General features: G+C 33.3%; 1 protein-coding gene across 3 annotated transcripts in view; it reads right to left on the minus strand.

Moving 5' to 3' along the window:
* Nucleotides 1-21,193, minus strand: part of LOC125073327 (nucleolar protein 4) — a 133,855-nt gene that overhangs the window by 105,591 nt on the left and 7,071 nt on the right. The window lies entirely within an intron of this gene.

Raw genomic sequence — 21,193 nt, forward strand, 5'->3', positions numbered from 1 at the left:
GCGACCGGCGACCGGAGAACGACCGGACACATTCGCACATTGATACTTATTCGGACGTCTTAGAAAGTTTAAACTATAAATAGACTGTATTTTAATATTCATAAACAGAGTCTTGATATTCACTAGACAGATTGTCTTTATCTTTTTTAGCATTTGACAATTCGTAACGATACTCGACGTGGGCGACAAAAATAAATTATAATTATAAATAACTTATATTTTTTACTAATTACCTTGAATGATTATCATTATTAAAGATACCACAATTCTATAACTTATGTACTATTTGCGACATATAAAGCAAATTCTTTTTGCGTTGTATGTCAACAAATTGTGGAGATGTACATCTAACGTTTATTTTAGTGAAACAGGTAGTTGAATTTGTTTCATATTTTACGTAAAATAATATCAAAACAGACGTTATATATATAATATAATTAAAAATATAAACAATTATTTATTTATTCACCTAACACATTTTGATACTAATTATAAAATAAAAAAAATAACAACGAAACGTATCACGCGTATGATCTCCTAGTACAAACAAAATAAAGAACAGTATGAAATTTCAAAATGCAGCGAAACATTTCATCAGAAGCAAATCTGGCGGGAAACATACACAGACCATTTTCTCAATCTCGTGGCTGCCAAGCGCTAGCTAGCATTTCACGTTTCACATATTTCTTGTTTGCGACCAAACGATGTCTATGCATGCTGGCGATTTGTGAACTTAACTTGCAAATGTTTTAGGTATCTGTGTAGAACTTTTTTTATAGAGTATCTGTGGTATTAAGTGGTATTTGTTTTCTGGAAACCGTTCGTAAATATAGGGAATCTGTTTGTTTTATAAATGTACGTATAATTTAGTAAAAATAAAGCTTATATGTAGTTTTTTATTATTTTTATATTATAAAAATGATTTTATAAATAGGATTTATTGTTGCGTATTTGCGTGTACATTATCATCTTTTTCAAGATAATTTTACTTTTAGTTATATTTTTTTTAGTATTAAATATTTTTTCATTTAATTCATCTGTTTGCAATCGAATAAGTTTACATAATTTTAATATAAAAACACAGAAATATTCAAATGAAATTTCGGATATATAACTTCGTAATATTTTGGTAAATTTTGGGGAAACATCGCAGCTCATTTTCTGGATCTCGTGGCAACCGCGAACGTTTCACATATTTCTTGTTTGCCGACGCTCCATTCTAGACCCGGGTAATGGAGCCGGGAATTGCGGGCTGCTGGGTTTTATCTTCGTTAAAATATTTTTGAGCTTTGAACGCGATGAACTCAGATGGTTTTCGGTTGTAAGGATAACATAATTAGTTTATTTATTCATCTCAAACCTAATTATTGCGAATTGTATGATATTTAACTCATAAGTTGGTAACAAACAAAATCAAAACTCATCACAGAAGTCGTCCATAAAATGCCAAAAATTGATTAAACATTGATAATAATATTTATAATACTTAAACGATACACGCTACAAATTAGCGTATCGTATAAGTCGAGTGAGATACGAGCGAGTTCTTACAGAATAGTACTGTATTATTGTTTATCACATTGTATCTGTGTATCATTTTTCAATTACGTTTGAGTTAATTTGACACGGTTCTATCAGTTGTATGCAAATACTTAGCGTACACAACTATGTCAAATAATGTGAACCGTTGACACAGCTCCTATAAGTTATTGCATTCATGATTTGCATACAAGTGACAGTCTAAGCTGTACTTAATATAATAAATACTTAATAATAAATACTTAGATTCAAATAAGATTACATTAAACTGCCATTAACATCGTTGGTATATTTTTATAATTTAATTAGTAAGTATCTTACGTTAGATCATGTATTAATTCTTGGGTCATTTTATTATGTTTTTTTGCTTTTTATATTATTACTAGCGACCTGCCCCGGCTCCGTACGAGTTTAATTTATTAATAAAGAAAATAATATGATATCTATATAATTCATACCCTATGGCACTCGGGTATTAATGTAGCTTTCTACCAGTGAAAAAAATTCTAGAATTGGATCAATTGTTACAGAGTGTACAAACAAACAAATTTTAACTACAATATTAATTATTAATGTCTATAATTAAACAGTTAAAATTATTTTTCATTACCACAGTACTTTTATAGTTTTTATTTGTTTCAGTTTCTTAAAAAAAGTAAGTTAAAAACAGACAAATGTTATCTATGTTGTCTATGTGTTTTATTTAATATTCGATGTGGAATTTAAATTTATTTTTTAAGCAAGATAACACTAAATATTAGTCAAACTATATGTAATACTAAATCATGTATTATCTGTTCTTGTATATTTAAAATAGATAAATATAAAAATAACATAGTGCCATCACATAAAAGCTTAGAAAGATTCCGTGATAAATAGTTCATAAAATACATAAATCTATTTTAATTATATTTTAAACAAACTTTGCCAATGGGGATTTATAGAACGTTACCTTGTACACCAACTCTTAGCTTGTAGCTTGTGTTATATTTGACTAAAATTAAACACGTTCGAATAGTAACGTGACTATGAAATGCCCCCACAGCTGGGCTAAGAGTTATATCGCCTCGCTAATGCAAGTTTTTGGTTAACGCGTAACAGATACACCTGCAAGTTAATTATTCTGCTCAATTCTCGCGATTATAATTTTGAAAATAAAGTGAAAAGCGGTCATACTAACTCAAAATCAGACATTTTTAAACCGCACAAGCGAAAACGGGTCACGTTGTGGTAAAGCATTAACAGCGAAATATTGTTACTGCAGCGTCCCTTAGCTTAGTTAATGCAATTTGAAGGCAGCGCGCAACGGTTATCAAAGCTGATATCACTCGGTCTGTAAAATTAAGTGATTTTCAACCCTATATAACTAAGGGTATGTATAACGAAATATAAAATATTGGTATGATTTCGACGGACGATATTCAACGGATTTTCGTTTTGTTATCATAAATGAACAGAGCGATTCATTATATGTATAATACTTGCATATGTTAGGAGAGAAAAGTCGAGAATATCAAATTTCCTATATTCGGTAAAAAATAAAAAAATAACTTTTTATATTTGCTCTACAATCTAAAGGTTGTACCTTTAGATTTACCTTTATTATACCCACGTGAGGCTGGGGCGGGTGGCTAGTCTTTCATAATTTTAGATTTTGTTCTAAATTCTGTTTAAAGTCGAGATGGCTCGTTTTTAGAACACGGTTTAACCTCTGCGTTAACTTGGGCTTATTTCTTTTAATACTCATCACGTGCTCGGTGGTTAAGGAAAATATCATGAAAAGAAAATGAAAAATGTTTATTAACAAAAAACAACATTATACAATGAAATGTCCGGTGGTACCCACACTAGGTATTCCTGTGTCGTGGGTACCTATTGATAGTTTTACAGTACATGTTTATTGTTGTCGCTCGGCTTAGAATATAAATTATATAATTGTTTAACATACATTGCATAATTTAAGTAGGATTAACTTACAGATGGTCTTATGTTAATGAATAGGTACTATACTAAGTGCAAGAAAAGTTTTTCGGTGGTATCATAGGTCAATGAGAGCCAAGAAATATGTAATATAAGAATAAAGCCATGGAAACTTCAGTTGTCGTATTAGAGCAGCGAGGCTGAAAAAGGTAAAAATCGATTCCTCAATAAGCATATCAGATCACCTCAATATAGGCAGCTCAACTCTTAAAACCTCCTGTAACCTAGGAAAAACGTCAAAGGAAATATATATTGAGAAACTGACCTCTTTGACCTCTGCCTTCGAGTACTTCACTAGCACTCAACAGATCAGCTGATCTTGCAACTGACGAAACATTAAAGCAAAAAAAAATCATACCGGATTCGGCAAATATTTACAATGCATCAACTAAATTTCATCGTAATTTTTAATATAACATAATAATTTTGATAAAAAAAAAACATTGAATTACCTAATTTAATCTTTTTAAACCCAGAGATAAAAAAAAGGAAAATACAGGTGTTCTACGATAAACGAATGATATTACGATAGGAGACGTTGAGACACGTCAGTTTGCTTACAAGGTGCCTGCTTGTGACAGGAAACGGATATTAAGCTTTTACACACAGGATGCATTAGTCTCGATGTGTTTGGTTCTGTAGCGTGTACTTGCAATTTATATGATAGCTCATTTTTACTTTATACTTAAAAAATTTTAAACTAGAACATGAAATTCACGCTCGTCACGCCAATAGCCTAATTTAAAGCGAGTAGAATTGTGAAAACAGCAACTTATATAACAATTTTATACATACTTAAGCCTTTTCTAAAACGCATTGTATCCTTAGGTATAAGTTTTATGTATATTGGTTTAGTTGTTTCAATTTTAGTATTAAATAAACGTATCGTCATTTATTTGTATAGATTAAATAATTATTTTATGTAAAATGTATTCTAGTTTCTAACATTATAATATATCATCACGAAGACTGCTTAACCCCAAAAATCAACAACACTTTTATCCACAGATGTTTGACTCCCCAAAGTCAAAATACATTCGTTTATAGACAAAGTCATCGTTAAAAAAATAATAAAACCTACAGATATTATATCAATTCTTTACAATAAACTTTGTAATATACGGAAGTGTTTAATTAAATACAATTGAAAGGATCAATACTAATCTAAATAGAACTAAATTTTATGTTAAAATTATCACATGTAGACATACTATACAAGATTATATTTTTAGAAATTGACTTGCTGTATCCCGACGGTTTCGCTAGGGACAAAATACAAAAAGAGTTTTTCTATCGAAAAATACATCTCGGAATCTGGAAGTTGGAAGTAGGTATACTACCGTGCCTGGGAAATCACTTAAAGCTATTGCTCCTACCTGTGCTTGTGAACACATTTGTTCTCTATAATATGCTCTTCGTAGTTGGCTAGTCTCCATTGTTCTGCTGGCGTGGTCGAAATCGGTTAGTACGACATCATCAGAAGCGTCTTCCACCATATTGCTCTGTTACAAATTGTGGAGGTGTGGGAGAGACAGAGCTTCATCCAACAAATGCAACCTACCGCAGGTCGTCTCGTAAAAAATACTCTAATAATCTCTAATATAGTTAACTTTGAGTCTTGGTTGTAACATCTATAACTATTAACAACAACAAATCTCTCAGCGAAATAACTGAATACCGAATTCAATTAAAACATATATTTTCATCATTCCGTGACATTAGATTGATTCGAATTGGCACGATTCCTAGCAGCCTCAATGTATCTAGCATTCCACATAAACGCGAATATTCCCGTCCCATGGATTTACATTGAGATCTTCGCTCATATGTCTCAGTCTCAAGATTAGGCGACCTCTGTAAACAGGAAGCTTAAATGGTACGTCTTGGACTATCATCGCGTCTTAAATATTTGATATTCTCTTTGCGTAGGACGCCTGACTTGCAAATGTTGAATGCTTGAGCACCATTTCTAGCTGATCTAGTAATTTTGGGTCATCACTTAAGTAGTGGAGTAAGCTTCAAACCTTTACCTCAAGAGGTGAGGAATGGGAGAGTTTGTCCAGCAATAATACATTAACGAGCCTAACATATGATACCAAAATAACTTCAAAATTGAAACTATACGTAGCTAACTTAATACGATGTGATGAGACAGATCTTATGAGTTAATGTTGGTCGAAGTCGATATAGATCTGTTCACTTACGAAGTCTCTCCATGTTAATGGCGTTTACAAATAACATCTGACTCTTTTGTTTTTTTTCTTCCAGTAAGACATATTGTAAGCATAAACGTCACTAATACACGCCAAAAATTTTGCATGTAGGGACGCGCCTTCGTCGATGCATATATAATCTACAGTCACTATTTAATCTCAATCTCAAATTTGTTAGCAATTGTATAATGGAAAATAAAACCTTATCATAACAATATTGATATTTTTTGTCTTCTCGATAGTTTTGAACTACTGAAGATCCTGATCCTGATATTTGATTATATATTCTATTAATTTGTAATAAAGTTTATAATTAAAATAAAAAAGACAATATAGTTAGGTACTAACTTATATATATTCAGTATAACAAAATACAACTAACCAAACTTTATTCGCAATGTTATTCCGAATTGGTAGAATCGTATACAGATCGGCTTTACTTGTGGATAGCATTCCACGTAACCTATCGGACAATTCTCCTCAATTTGATCGAACAATGCGTGTAGTTAATTGTCTTGATTAGTACTTTGTGCGAATGGACAATGCTGTGACGGCTTTTTGACGTCTATCACCAATAGATACTGCCGGTGTAATATTAATATTTAAATCTTGAAATGTATTGACTTACAATAATACTAGGTTATATGATATAATTGGGCCATTGTCTATGGGCGGTGGTGACTGCCCATCATCAGGTTAATTTGATTGTCACCCATTCTAAGCCATAAAAAAGGTATATTATCTAATGATTTTTCGTAAAACTTTAGATAATATGAATTAGTAGAAAGTATTTTAAATACTTAATTTAAATAGGTTCTTTAAGGGTTTAATGCACTTTTGTTGTCATTTTACATGAGAAAACTAATACAAAACTTCCACCAGTTAGGAATGGAACCAACAAGAAACACACTTTAACATTTAATCATTTTCATCAGTTATATTTACATGTAATGTGATAACCATATAAAATTAAATTATAATCACAATAATTAACATTTTCATAAATTACTGTTTCATAATTAAAAACATGATATTTGTAGTTATATTTATACTTTAATCGATAGCTCTAAAGCTCGTCAATAGCTACCAAATAGAAAAAGAAAATCGGTTGGCAAACCGAGAAGCAAAACGGCACTGAACTGATTTATCTTTGACTTTTTTTATATAGAAGATACCTATATTATTTTATGAAAATCTTATGTTACTATCACGTTAGATGTTTTCACGGAATGATATTACAAAATCAGAAAACGTATAACAAGTTTTTAAGATCATAATGGACCATACCTATCCAGACAATACACAATACTGTCAATTACATGATGGTGGTAGGACAAAAGCGAAGCAACAATAAAGGCCTTCGCCAGTATATCATAATGATAAATATACACAGACGCCACTGAAGTGAGAGAGAGAAAATTACTGACCGCGCAGCTTCAAAGGCGATGAGTGTAAAGTAGCGTTCATAGCTGCTGTAATTTATAATGCTCCAAAAATCTCATCTAAAATTAGTTCGTAAGTGTTTTTCCCTTTTATCAAATAGTGATCGAAATTTTTTGTTTTTTTTTTTTAAATTAATAAAAAATAAATAAGTTGCTATTTTGAAAATCATTTTTCGTACTAATGAAATGTACTTTTCGCAAGGTATTCTTAATTTAATCACATGTTACATGTGAAAGTGTTTCATTAGTGGAACTGGTAACATTTAGCATCCGTACCGTTTTAAATCTGGAGATATAAACGGAACTACAAACGATATTTATCTGTCTCTTGGCCTCGCCGGCACCCATCAAGTCGAGAGCAAACTCACCGCTTCTTTCACAGTGCGCTTGTTCTCAAGTAATAAGGTATGTTTTGCAATGCTTCATATGTAAATACGAAACATATACTATCGTACTCCTTATATACGAGTATATGTTCTCGCAAGTGACGCAACGTGGCCTGACATCAACATTATCTAGAGTCAGTAAATGTGAGAATATGCCAATCTAGCGAGATACCTGACGCTAAAGTATATTTGAATTCGAGCTACAGAATTCATTGAACAGATTTTTACTCTGAATTAGTTCTACATGCTTTTAGACCATTATTTACCTTATTAGGTACTAACTTCTTTGTATTACTAACTAGTTATTGCCCGCAGTATCGCTCGCGTTTAATGTGTTAGTCGTCAATTGTTAGGTATAAAATGTATATGTCTTTTCTAGGGTTCAAGTTGACTTCATACCGAAATTTCATCGTATTCGGTTCAGTGGGTTGGCCGTCAAAATATGACAAACAGACAGAGTTACGCATTTAAAATATTAATATAGATCCTATTCCCGTATTTAAAATTATAAATTCAATCAATAAGATAGAAGAAAAAAGCAATTCATTTAAATAAAACCAAGATTTAAAGCGCGTTTAAAATCAACAGTGCCTATTGGATATCGCTAAGTGCGTGCAATACATGATTCACACGCACGTAGGGGGAGACAAGGTGGCAAGGGTTGAACCTGTCGACTGTCAAACAACTGCCATACAGCTGCGTAACCTGTGAGTATAGCTACTATATTCTACAATACTACGCCTGCAGCATAAAGTCCATCTAGTTCAATTTTGTACTATTTGTATTAAAACAGCTGTAATTATTATTAAATAAATAAAAAAGAAACAGATTTTTAACAGTACCTCCATATTTATGGGAAACAAAGAATTAATTAATGTAGCAAGTAAATAAGATAGAATTCACATACATTTTACTTTGCAATATCCAAGAATTAGTGTTTTAAATCAGAGCGATTGTGAACGTTAAGTGCGTATCACACGACGCGTAATGAGGGTGACATGGAGGCGCCCGAGGGGTTTGACCCGACTGTCAGTGAACATCTGGGTGGGAACTTGTCGTTGTCAGTCTACTTACGTATGGAAAATAGTACCCTGTATTCAAATTTAACTATTTTCTAGGAAAATTAACTTTTTCAAGTAAGTTTAAAGCACCAATTCAAACTTCGGAACTATGTATTTTCTTTGCTCTGATAAGATATATTGATTTATATAAATAAATAAATATACAACATTTTTAAGATTTAAAATAACCATTTTAATAAACCTTTAAATAAAAGAATACACTTAAATTAATAATAAAACATTTAAAAAATTAAATACTTTTCTTATTCAATGATCATTTCAAAGAATGTCAAGTTATAAAGTAAAATAAAATATATAACATCAAGTATCAATGCGTATCAGTCGCAGTAAATCCCGTCAGCACCTCGGTCGAGGCGCGGCCCGGGGCACGGCGGCCGTTTCTATAGCACTCCTCTACATAGCTACGCGTTCGCAACACGAGTCGGTAACTCTAGATGTGTGGTGTTCACAACTTCAAAGAAGTGATGTATAACGTACGACGAACTTAACAGATATCGATGCTGAGCAATGGTATTGTTAAAGAATTCAAGATTTATTTTATTTGCTTCCTTATATGACTTCTTAAAATAATGTTTTATGAATAAAAGCGCATTAATTTGTAACGCACAAATAATGTAGGTATGTACCCGTAATAATGATTTTTATTTAGCTCTGCAGTTATTCATTCTTATTATAATTTGGGTTCTAATTTTATCCATATTATATACTTTTTTATATATTCATAGTAGGTCAACTGTTGTTTTAATTTTAATTAACAACATTTTTATAGGTAAATAAATTAGTCCAATATCATGAAATTAAAATAAATGTATCAATATATAAAAAAGAACCTCTTCATAAAAATAAGAGAGGAGAACGCAAGAAGCCTCTAAGAATTTTGTCACCGACTGAACTAACGAGCGTGAGTACTAGGCGTTCATAACATCAGAGGCACGCGCCATTAGCCGACGGCCGGAACGGGCCCTATTTCCGCGAGGAAGCGCAGGAAGCCACGTCGCGTCCGCCCCGCCCGAACCCACTCCCGGCATACTCCCGGCGCACTATGCCCGCCTGGTAATCGGCAATTTTATTACCTGCTCCTAGTCCGTTTACAAAATTCAACCAACTTACATACATTTTTACAGTAGCGCTGTTTTTTATTTAAACTCTAAACAAAATCTTGACCATAAAAAAAACAGCCAAGTAAGCTATTTAGAACACTTTTTTAACGAAACCTACCATTTGTTGGTTAGAAATAAGTATAATAAATAAATGGTCTTTCCATTTTGTTCACCCGTTTGTATGTCTGTCTACCTTCCAACTGTCATAGTGAGATTTATGACGCTCTTATAATGATACTACATTTATCAGAATCGATTGACGCGTTTATGATTACACACTCATTGTGAGACAAACGTTTTTAATAGTCAATACATTAGATCTTTGGCTGTGTCATGTTTAAGTATCAAATTCAGAAAGCTTAATATCTACAGACACTAAAAATAACCGTCTTAGATAACGACTCTGGATCTATTTTTTTTTAAATAAATGTAATTGCTAATCTGGACTTATGTTATTAATCTGTTAATCAAAACCCACCAATAGGTCGAAGCCTATTCTTATCTGAAATTTAACAAAATCTCAACGATATAACTTTGTTTAGAGGTGAATAGTAAAAACACATTTCTAGTATATGTCGCGTCCCGTACTTAAAGGCAATGTGGCGGATTTCCGCCGCAGTCCGTGTGGTCCGTTATTACCGTCGCGAATAAAACGACTTAATGTCCTATCGCATTGCTCTTTCAACTTCTGACTTTAGAAGCTGCAGACGAAAACTCATGAACAGAATTGAAACGAGAAATGACGTCAATAGTACCGTATATACCTACTATTTTACTTTTCTTATAAATATAAATTCTAAATTCACTAGATCTTAAATTTCTTATATATTGTTAAAACAATGAAATATTTATAGTATTTATTTAAAACTTTGTGCATCGACTCAAATTGTCTTTAACGATTTAAAATGTCTTTTATATTCAACGACATGTATTTTTTAAAGTAAATAAATTTATTTTAAAGTTAACTTGAGCAGGCGTCTGCCGTGAAGATCAAAGCGCTAGCAGGGTTCAAGAAGTTTCCCCCGGGGAGGAATCCGATATTCTTGCAGCTCAAGGAAAGTGGGGTATGCTGAGGTGTAACATTACAATGAACGTTGAAATGAAAATATATTGGGTAAAGAAACTCATATTTCAAAATATTATAACTTATATCACAGTTTAGAAATCTCATTATAATAAAACGTTGATTACCATTACTCTTAGTACGATTAACTACATGAACTTGAGTAATGACTAATGTTAATTATTATAGTAAAAAAATCGAAATAGTTTAAATTATGTTTCTTAATATGAATAATTATTTTATTAAAAATATATATGTCCATAAAACCGTATAAAGTTGTGCCTAGTTGTGACGTAAAAAAAGTTATATTCCTTTTTCGATTTTCGGTGTCACAACCTAGAGCATTAATCCATTAAGCCGGCAAACAACACCGCGACAATGCAAAAAGACCTAATTTTGAATTTGGAACGCAGTTCAGCGCTCACGGCTCTGGGGAGGCATTAATCAAAATTAAAAGTGGATTAGGCAGAGGACACGACACGCGGACTTTGGGCGGGCAAATGAGTTGCCTAGTTAATGTGACTTTAGGCCCTTTTTATTGTATACCTTGAGCTTTAAATATCAAGGTTCCTATGGATATTATAGATTATTATAGAATAACTTTAATAATATATTATAATTCTAAGTAGAAATTACAAAACTTTGTTTATTCAGATTGTACATCAAGGATAAAAAACGAATTTCGAAAATTTTTATTTTGTTGTGTAATTTTATTTACTTGTGACGTCATGAGATTTGCTTTTGATACACGCTATAACTAAAACTACCTTATTCGTTTAGTGGTAAGATTATTTCGCTGCAGATTCTAAGTGCCTAAAGTCCATTCCACAAAACGAGCTCAAAGGAAGCTTGCACTCATTGGTTAATGCGCGTGACCTTCATCAAGCAAATCATTTCTTAGGATTGTTTTCCACGCTGGATTCGTTTCGCTTATATCTCGATCAATGAAGTACGATTATTTTATTCCCTAGACGGTCGACTCGTGGAATGGACTAACCTAACCTAACCCATGATGTTTCTCCATCATGTTAGAAGATATAAAAGTCTCTAAGTGTCTTTCGAAACAGACTCTGCTAGACATGTTTATAAAAATACCTTGGGAATGAAAATATATAAGGGTTGTTTTATGTTTATACTTTATCGTAAAAATTTACTTAGCTATATGACTAGTTAATGCATTTTGAATATATAGATTACAGAAAATGTAAAAAAAAAACATGACAACAAGAAAAATAATTTGATTATTCAATATTCGTTAATAAGGTTTAACAAGGAAAATTACTATTTATATATATACATAATGAAGTTGCCTTCTTAATGAAAATGAAAAAGTTATTATTAAAAATTACGTGTGTGTTAAAAAAATACAAAAAAATAAGATTAATTCGTTTTATATAAAAGAGTTATATGTAATACCATAGAAGGACAAAAGAGAGGGAAAAGTCGTCTGGCATAACGCTTTTTCTTTACGTGATGATTTCTGCCAATTCTACTGTACGCCAAGTAAAAGAATGTCGCTCCAAAAAATATCTCACCAAATGCATTTAGTTCCGACTCGACATAACATACATATATAATTGTATTTAACTAACATGACTGTATTTTTAGATGTTGAAAAAGAGTAACTACTGATTTTCTTGTCGGTTCTTCTCGGTAGAATCTACATTCCGAACCGGTGGTAGCTTTACTTAATATAGTTTGTTAAATGACGATTCAAAAGTGCTTGTAAAAGCCTACTTGTATAAAGTCTATTTTGATTTTGACTTTTTGATTCTGTCTCACAGATTCATCTTATGCTAGCAGTTACCCATTCATTAAAAAAAGGGGGAATGTTAAACAATATTCGAAAAAATAACAATTGAATACAAAAATAGCGTATATATCTACGGACGATTAAGCGTCGATTGGGCAAGTCTTATATCGTAGTTTTCACGTGATCGACGCATAACGATTTTTTTCAATTTTATATATTGTTTGAAAAACAAATCGATTTTCCAAATTTTGACACTTGGTCGAAATTTTATAACCTAGTTGTAAATACATCACTACGACATTTCATTATTCGACATAAAATCGATTTAAAATGAAACGAACGTATTAAAATGTAAAAAACAAAACTGTTAATTGGTGTTGCTATTTCAAACAACATAACTAAACGATGTAATTCAAAATGCCACGATGAAAAAAGCTAGTACAAATAAAAACAAATGAAATCCATAAAACTGAACCACACAAGCACAATACAGCGTCGTCAAATTGATAACTTGATAACCGACCCTCGGGAGATCCGCTTCTCGAATCCCGCGATCCCGCGATCCCACGACCCGCTCCCGCAATCCCGACGCCGGGATTATCGCGGAAAGAAAGCTGGTTTTTAGTGGCGACCGCCCCGTTTATTATTTTATGTAAATCGTAATACGCTGCCGGATGGAATGATAACAGCTACGCTTTCACACCTATATTCTCTTTTTTGTCAGAAAATGTTAAGTGTGAATACGCCTTTTTAATTTTTCGTTTGGAATATTATTTCACCTGTTTTGAAGTTATGTGAACAGTTCTTATTCCGTAAAATATTTATAAACTATATTGTTTCAGTAAATCGGTATCTAGGCAATAAGTACTATATTGGTATTATTTACCGGTTAAAGTCATACGCATATAATAATAGAACATAAAAAATAAATAGCTAAAAATCACGCTATAGGTTCTTATACAAGTAGTATGAACTACTAAACGAAGGTTCGATTAGGTTTCGACAGGTTTTTAGGCATGTAATGATGTATCTTTGATATTTCTTAATATTTATCGCAATTCTTAAGCCAATTGCTTATGCCAAGTAAGATAAATAAAATAATTGAATATTTTGGAGCTATCTACTTCGTGAATTACTAAAAAGGACACATTATACATTAGTGTCGCTAGGGACTTTGTGCAAGCCTATTTTAGTAAGTCATCTTGGTAGGCAAGACAGCAATACTTTGTTCTGTTATGTTCCAGTTTAAAGTGTGAGTGAGCCAATGTAACTACAGTCACAAGGGATATAACATCTTAGTTTCCAAGGTTGACGCATTGGTGATCGGTTAAAATTGCTTACAACCCCAACATCCATGGGTAGTGGTGATCACTCGCCATATTTACCAGTCCGCTAATGCTATGATATGAATAAATTAAAAAAAAAATATATAAATCCTCATTATGGAGACCTTAAAACCGATATTATTAAGTAATACTTAGCCGTAATTTTTCTGAACCATACACAAGACGTTGAACAAGTAATCATCATTTCATGACGTAACATTGATCGAATTTCAACAAAAACCATTCCATTTCCACCGAATTGTTTTTAATTTGTCCTAATGCGTAAAAATCAGCCATTCGATAGCAAGTTTCGAGGTGCCCGATAAAGGGATCTAACGGATGGGATTAAGGGCGTAAAACGACGCCTGATAGAAATTGACCAGAGCTATTTAACCGTCCAATTGCGAAACGGGATACCGTTTCGTTAATAGATATTTTAATTTTGGAACATGTCGCTATTGGTCGGATTACTGGTTAAGTAGATCATTTAATAAAATAATGAAAAACTGATGATTCTATTACTGGTTATTATAATGTTTTTTTTTTTTTTATTTAAAACTTTTATTAAAGTTACAACCTGCAATCGTCCCACTTCTAATCAAAGGCTTTTTTTTTGTAAAGAGAAGAATTGTCTTGGAAGACTTATTACGCCGCTGCAATGCGGAATAGTTGATATCGATATGGCAGATTTTCATTAGATATTTTCAAGTTTCCATTCACAAGCACGAGATGAACTCAAATTAAAAATAAAACATAATGTTGAAAATGTAGATTTAGATTTTTATTCTATAATATAAAATCCGAGAATTCATTCACGACAGAAGAACGTTTGGTTTGAGACAGATATCCAAATTAGCCATACGTTCATCAGCCATAATTCAGTTTTAATTTGGTTTCCACAAGTCAATGTAGAATAAAACACAAAAGGAAATAAATATACCAGTACACATTATAATTGGCACTAAAAGAGGAGATATTTTAGTACACCAGTGTACCGGAACCCGCAACGATTACGCGCAGAATAGCAATTCGTTGGGGGTAAGAACGGGAAATTGGGGTGCGAATGTGCGAGACCGACTAACTGACATAGTGATTGGAAACAGCATTCACAGAACAATACTACTTAACAACAAAGCTGTGCTAGATTGACTTAATCTATACTAATATTATAAATACGAAAGTGCCTCTGTCTGTCGGTTGTTCTTTCACTTCTAAGCCACTAAACCGATATTGATGAAATTGAGTATCAAGCTTGAACTCCAAGGAAGCACATAGACTTTTTATGCCTAGCACCTGAGGACTAACCTCTAAAACGCGAGCGAAGCCGCGGTCGGCGTCGTATTTTTAATATAAATGTATATTTATTTATCTATTAAACATTGAAAAATCAAAATCACTAACTTCAAAAATTTTTTATTGATCTCTTTCTACTCTAGAGTTTTTAATACGGCATCATTGCCGTAATCTAGTAGATTAAAAAAGGTATTATATCTTTTTTTGTAAAAGGTGGGTATTTTAAATTGCTGTGATTGGACGGAGTCATGTATTGTTCTATTTTTAAAATAACCTGGCATTCGTGATGATTATTAAATTTCTAGCACGATCTTAACAGAGGAAACTACATTGAACCCAATGAAGTACAGCGTAATATTTGAACGCATCATTTAAATACTGGTTCATGTGAATGCATTATTGCAAAAATGCGGCGCAACTTTCATGTATTTTCCGGATATGATTGATATTGGCTCTGTGTGATTACGCAAGAAGATCTATAAAAAAATAATACAAAAATTTTAAATTGCGTTGGTAATGAAAACCAATAGTCAATCCCTACACTTTAAATCTTTTATCTATTTATTCAACAACATAAATCGAAAATCACAACACTAGTAGCGAAAGAACGCCCCAAGGGACGGACTAATTGGGGTGCTATATTGCTCCGGGATTACGTTAACTCTCCGCTCTCTCTCTCAGCTCTATTTCAGGCAAACTAACTTTTTCCCAACACTAGTTACGAGTTGTAGAATTTGCAACACTAGTGAAATTTCTAAAGCACCCTTTCAGTGAGGGAACCACTAGAACTTTCTGTAGGCAAAGATAAGAAATCGATATGTCAGACGGAGTTTCAACGTGAGAATTTCTATCGGGCTTCGAAGTCACAAGTCTTTTCACAAACAATGGCATAACTTATGTTATGGGTGTACGAATGAACGAGTTTGAAAATCGAAGGTACAAAATAATTGTTATTATTTTTTAAAAACACTATTATTACAGATAATAAATATGATGTTCAAAGTAAATTATAAAACTTTAATATTTGTTAAGTATCAATAAATTGATGATATTTTAAAATCTTTCGTTACATTTTTGAAATCAAAATTATAATATTTGAAGTAAATTTTTTATATATTTTAAATTTAGAACGTGGTTGGCTGGTTCGGGTGCGGGCGGCACGTTCGCCATTTTACGTCGCATTTTTACGATGTAGCCGATAACGTTTACGAGGCGCGTTGAGTGGCGTCGCCGTGGCTCGCCCCGACTGATTGCATGCGAGGGTAGCATACGACTAGAGAAGGAAAACATTATTTTTTAACTAATTCGATATATTTTACATATAAAAATGTTGTCAAATTTCAAAACAACTCTTAAGACTTTATATATTTGAAAAAAAAAATGATATTTCAAATTATATATTAGTGTACCAAGTCTTTGCAAAAGTATCGATGATCAAACGCTTAAGTCCTAAAGTAATGCTCACAATATATAATTAAGCATCAGTTATGTTTCTTTTATCTTCATAATATTTTAAAATATGTATTTTTTTAAATAAAACGACAAAAACTTTATAAGAAAACCTATCGATATCGATAGATGAAAATTCATTCGCCGCCCTATCCGGGTCGTGTATCCGTGACACGTCGACGACATAGCGCGCCGTATTTTATGCGCCCCGCCGCGCACAGCCGAGCGCCTCTCGAAATACGCGCCGCGGTAATGAGCGGCCTTTGACGGAATGAAAAATAACAAGTCGACAACCGGACGAGTCGTTGTTGCAACTTGTAACGCTAATCAGCGCCTTATAAATGTTATTGTTGTTAACCTACTACTCTAAGTATAATTATAGTTTTTTTAATCAACCTGAATGTCGAAGATGATTTTTTATGAAAAAAAAACACATTAAAGAGCGACTTTAGATGGAATGAAAAATGGTATTAGTCATGTTTATCGGATAATTGGGTGTCGGGGCAAATAATTATAATTTTTTGAAATTAATCGCATCGTCTCAACAGCGTTTTTACAGTAGGTTTGATTATAGCTTGGAAAAAAAAACATTTGATAGCTAATCATCAACGTTAAGTAGAAGCTTTTACGTACACATTGACAAAAACAAATTTTCGTATTTTAATATATGTGTATTCTTAAAGTCATATCGAATATTTCGCTTCAATAACTATTAATGACTTCACTTTAAACAGCCTGTGTAAAGATTCGACAAAACCACAACATTAAAATAGAGAAACCACAGATTACACGCAAACATTAGATTTAACAATAAGTAACAATTATGAGTATAATCTGTTGAATGTAATGATTTGGTCAACTGTTCGTGTAAAGTGACATTACTTGTGAAAACTAACACATTTAACAAAAAATCGCCCACGCCAAATCTTCCATAAAGAAACGGTTATATTCAAAAAAGGAACGTGAAAACTTCACAGAGCGACATCGACAAGCACCGAAGTCTCGAAACCGACGCTTCCAATCTGCTGCTCCTACACATTCGCTGACTTAGAGTAAGTAGTACATTTGAAATGGCATACAATAAATTGTTTTTCTTTTATATAAATTTTACGATAAATCAACATGGATAATCTTAAGACAATTATTATGACTATAAAATTACTAAAGACCATATTGCTTTGCTGCATCATAATTTGACAATTTGAAATAATTACAAGGCTTATTATGCCGAATAAACACAGGTTATATTGTCACCAAATTTTGGGCCCAGTGGCTTTTCTCATGAGCTAGACAAATGTATTACACACATAGTAAATTCGTGTGTGAGCAAACACAGGTGCCCACTTACATACATACTTTTCCGACGGGACGGCAATCTGACACGACCGCAGACAGAGGGGAGAGCACAAAGCGATTGGTAGGTGTGGTCGAAACTTAACACTAAATTTTATGAATGCACATTTATATCTAGAAATAATTTGCACTGCAAATAGCAGCACCATGCATAAAAAAAAAATGTCTTTACAGATGCCACTTCTGCCACACTGTTCTGAGCACATCGCTATATAGCTATAAAGCTACGTGCTCAACTCGTGGCGGGCGGTAGCGCCGTCGGATGTATAAAGTGGCGCGCCGGTGGCCGCATGACATAGCTATAACTCGGTAGCATGACAAACAGCCGCCGGGGTGGCGTGGAAACGACATGCGTTTGAATTTAGTTTTTTTCTTTTTATAGTGGATTTTTAATTCGATTTTTAAATTGCTAATTTGTTATGAAGCGTTAGTTGGCGCGTCTATAATATATGTAATGCTTCATATTTATTTATTTTTATAATTATTGTGTTAATGTAACGTCGAAGAAATGTTTGAAGAATGAAAGTAATGATAATTTTACTGACTTACCTAAAATTTATTGTTAGAATTTAAGTTATATATAATAATTTAAAATGTAACTTATTTCGGTTTAATGGATATGATCAAATATCTAAGTATCAAATTTAGATCAAATAAATGCAAAAAATATTCTAAGCATTACATAATAATATATAAAGAAAATTATATTTTCATTAATTTCAGAAATCTTTATTAAAATAATTATTACACCGAAGCACTACTCTATGCATCCCGTTACCCACGCCCGACACCGGAGGGCGCCGTCGCTAAAGCGCGATACTACGGGCTCGCCTCGGGCGGCGCGAACCAATTACCCGCCGCCGCCGCGCGGGCATTTACCCCCCACTCCCCCAACCATCACCCGTCACCCGTCACCCGTCCCCACATTACTTATCTCTCGCGCGCGCTGCTAGCCCGGTACTCTACCGCCAGCCGAACGCCCGCAATGCGAATGCGTTTGTTGGCTTTTTGTTGCACGTGTGTTCACCATTTGTTATATATACGGCTATAGGATACGTTCCCAGTTCTCACCCACTTCAAAGATTTAGCGAATGCGTTTTTGTTAGATACACTGAGTATTGAATCAGCTGGGATTTAATGTTATAAATATACTCTAGCGTCTTTATCTGAGATAGATTTAGATTTCATATGAAGTTAATTCTTTAGTACACCCATATGTTCAGATTTCTGGTGTAATCTAAACAGACTTATATACCTAATCAAAGCATAATATAAACTTTATTAGTAATAGTAGGCTTCTTATAATAACTTTTGATAGTCGCTACCAGCAGTTCGAATAGTCGAGTAATAGTACCGTATTTTCTCAAATATTTAAATTACCAATTATAATAAAATGATCGTCGCTAGGACCTATTCACCTGATGGAAAGTGACTACCACCGCTAATGGATATCTGCAACTCTGGGAGGCTTGTAAGAGCGTTGTCGGTCTTCAAGGAATAAATAGGCTCTTTAGAATGAGAAGGTTCCCAAGTCATATCGGTTCGGTAAAACCGCCGGCGAATGAACTTTTTTTTATATTCTTCTAAAACGATCAGCTATTGAGATAAAAATCCGTTAAATGTGTACGCCCTAATGCTGAACGATGATGACTCAAAACATCAAATAAACAATAATTATAATCTGCATGTTTTTTTTTTGTTATGCGGCGTTTATAAAGTCGCTTCGAGCAATTGTCCAATGACTATTTAAGGAAATATCAGCTCAGTCATAAGAGGCCAGCCTTCGCGAATTGATTCGCTACAAGTAACAAAAGAGCCGAGATACCAAAAACGACGTTTCGAACGAAAAATAAATCGGCCTATGAGACTTGGCATCGCAACTCGAGTTAAAGACAGGTTTGCGCGCTAGATAGTTCTGCACGAGTGTTTGCACATGTATGTCGTCGGCTACGGAGATTCGACTTACTACAGGTTATTGAACTTATTGTCACACCTAGACGCCTAGACCACTTAAGGCGGTATCTATGACATTCAGTTGATTAGTAATCTAAGTGAAGCACGTTGGAGCTAATCTAAGTGTTCAATACGATCGGCTCGCTTTGTGATTGAAATCGGTTCAAGGTCTTAGAGAAAAAATCAAAATGGCTTCAGAAATTTAGAAAAAAAATATTTAAAAAATGTAATCCTAACTAATATTATAAATTCGAAAGTATTAAAGTCTTAACTACTTAACCGATGATTATTAAGTTTTGCATACACGTTACCAGGGGTACAGAAAATGACTTAAAGTACCTTAAACAAGTTAAGGTTAGTTAAATTAGTCAAAAAAAAAAGAAATCGTAACTGTTACCCTCTAAAGCCAAGAAAGATAATGCGTTTACTCTATTCACACATCTATTTGTTTGTATGGCACTTGTGCAATATGAAGCCGCATAATTTATCTATTTTAATGAACCTATTTGATCGTTTTTAGTTTTATTAAATTCTCCAAATATATATATAAATATCTAGTTATTAAAACTATCCTCTATGCTTTTTAAGATCGGTACCCTTAAAGGAAAAAAGGAACCCTTATAAGATCACTTCGTAGTCCGTCTGTCTATCTGTCTGTCCGTCAAGACCCTTATTTCAAGGAACGCGCAGAGGGATAAAGTTGAAATTAATACCAAACACTGAAACCTGCGTTTCCTTGGAGCTGTGTAAAATAAAGGCCGTTAATGTCGCATTTCCTAAAATAACCTTTCAATATTGTGTGGTGATACTGAACCCTCGTTGCGTGAGTCCGACTCGTACTTGCCCGGTGTTTTATTACAGTACTGACTATTTAAAAAAGGAACAGTCTGTAAATGACTTACTTCAGGGTGAAGGCTTCGTCTTAAAGACGTATGGACTTTGGAGATTATTTTTTACGCGGCTTCAGAAAACTGATGCAGATACACATGACGTGTGGTGTTCTATGATCGGAATCTACATCGAACAGGTTTTCCCACTATGTTTTTTTTTAGTAGATATATTTTAAAAATCGAACTTATAAGTAATCAGTTTTGCATAACTGTAAATTACACACTCTTCGACATACGAGATTTTGCACGAACATTAGCGTCTTGCATCTTAAAGAACGGTCAAGTGTCCTATTTACAAAGAAATCTATTCAACACAAAGCTTTTAACCGTTGGCACGTGAACGGCGAAATAGTGACACTAACATCTCGTCTT

This window comes from Vanessa atalanta, chromosome 24 (genome assembly GCF_905147765.1).
Source record: "Vanessa atalanta chromosome 24, ilVanAtal1.2, whole genome shotgun sequence".
Taxonomy (NCBI): domain Eukaryota; kingdom Metazoa; phylum Arthropoda; class Insecta; order Lepidoptera; family Nymphalidae; genus Vanessa; species Vanessa atalanta.